Raw genomic sequence first — 2,102 nt, forward strand, 5'->3', positions numbered from 1 at the left:
CTTTCTTTCTTTCTTTCTTTCTTTCTTTCTTTCTTTCTTTCTTCTCTCTTTTTATTTTAACCTCTACTCTATTGATTTCCTGATCTTTAGGATTTCCTTCCTTCTGCTAACTTTTGGGTGTTTCTGCTCTTCTTTTTTTTAGTTCTTTCAGCTGGTGGGTTCGATTGTTTCTTTGAGATCATTCTTCATTTTTGAGGAAGGCCTGTATCGCTATAAAGTTCCCCCTTAGTGCAGCCTTGGCTGCGTCCCATAAGTTTTGGGTGGTTGGGTTTTCATTTTCATTTGTATCAAGGTTCTCTTTGCTGTTGTTGTTGTTGCTGTTGCTGTTGTTGTTGTTGCTGTTGCTGTTGCTGTTGCTGTTGTTGTTGCTGGGTTTTTTGTTTATTTCAACTTTGATTTCATCATTCACCCATTGGCTTTTCGATAGCATGTTGTTTCATCTCCATGCTTCCCCCCCCCCCCCCCCCGCCTTTAGTTAGCCTTTAGTTGGCTTCTGTGACTCACTTGTACGTTTTGGAGTTCGGTTGACCCTGTTTGGAAGTCTATTCACCTATGGCTATAACTGTTTGTATGAAACAGATAGTAATAGAATCTCAAACCCATCTAAAAGAGAAAGAAAGGAAGGAGAAGGGGGGGAAAAAAAAGTCTCTATTATTTTCTTGCTTCCCTCTGCCACTCTTAATGGTTTAGATGTCTTCTTTTTACAATTTTGTGTTTATTCCGTTTGGAATGAATGGTAGTGATCACCTTTCCGGTGATGAGTGGTCTCATTTTTGTACCATCCTCCTTCTTCTCTATTTAGAGTAGACCTGTTGATGTTTCTTTTAGCATGGGTTCAGTGTTGCTAAACTCTTTTCGTTTTTGCTTGTCTGTGAAGTTCTTTACCTCCCCTTCTATTCTAAAGGATAGCTTTGCTGGATAGAGTATCCTAGGCTGCTTCTTTTTGTCTGTTTTGTTTTGTTTTGTTTTGTTTTGTTTTTCATTCAAGAATTTCAATAGATCTTGCCACTCCCTTCTGGCCTGTAGTGTTTGTGTAGAGAAATCCGCTGAGAGCCTTATGGGGGTTCCCTTGAAACTCACTCTGTTTTTCTCTTGCCTAAAGGCGTTTAGGATCATTGCTTTATCCTTGACTCTGGCCATCTTGATTAGCCTATGTCTTGGTGTGGGCCTGTTTGAGTTCTTTCTGTTGGGTACCCTCTGAGCCTCCTGGACTTGGATATCTGATTCCTTCTTTAGATTTGGGAAATTTTCAGTCATGCTTTCTTCGAATATCTTTTCGGTCCCCTTGGTTCTTTCTTCCCCTTCTGGAACCCCTATTGTGCGTAGATGGGCACGCTTTCGAGGGTCCCTTAGGTCCCTAAGATGGTTTTCGTTGTTCTTTATTGGTTTTTCTCTCAGCTGTTCTGATTGGGTTCTTTCTGTTGTCCTGCCTTCTAGGCCACTTATTCGTTCCTCTGCGTGATCTAGCCTGCTTTGGACAGCCTTTAGACCAGTTCTCATTTCAGCCAATGAGTGGACCAGTTCTCCTTGACTCTTCTTTATAGCTTCGATTTCGTTTTTGACGTATAGTATATCTCTCAACACTATCTCTTGGAGTTCCTTCAGGACTTGGATCACTCCTTTTTGGAAATCTTGATCGAGCGGGCCATCCACGTCTATTTCATGGATCGTGCTTTCAGGGAATTTCTCTGGCTCTTTTAATTGGGAGTGGTTCCTCTGCTTCTTCATAATGCTCCTATCTCTCTGGCACTGTGGCTTAAGGAGTATCAGTTATCTATTGGTGTCCTTAAGGAGTTTATGTATTTATCGAAAGCCTAGGCAGGCATAAAACTTTAAAAGAGAGAGGGGGATAGGGGGAGAGAGAGAGAGACAGAGACAGAGACAGAGGGGGAGAGGGAGAGAGGGGGTGGGGGCAGGATGTTAAAAGAATGGAGAAAAAAAGGTTTGAAAACAGTGTACGATCAATAATAGAAGAGCAAGTTGAAGCAGAATAGCAATTGAGCTGAGACGTCTTCTAAAAGCCTTTAAAAACAAATAGAAAAGATCAGAAAATAATATACAATTGTTTCAAAAGTAAATTTTTAAAAGGTAATCGGAAATAG

Source organism: Camelus bactrianus, chromosome 3 (assembly GCF_048773025.1).
Source record: "Camelus bactrianus isolate YW-2024 breed Bactrian camel chromosome 3, ASM4877302v1, whole genome shotgun sequence".
Lineage (NCBI taxonomy): Eukaryota > Metazoa > Chordata > Mammalia > Artiodactyla > Camelidae > Camelus > Camelus bactrianus.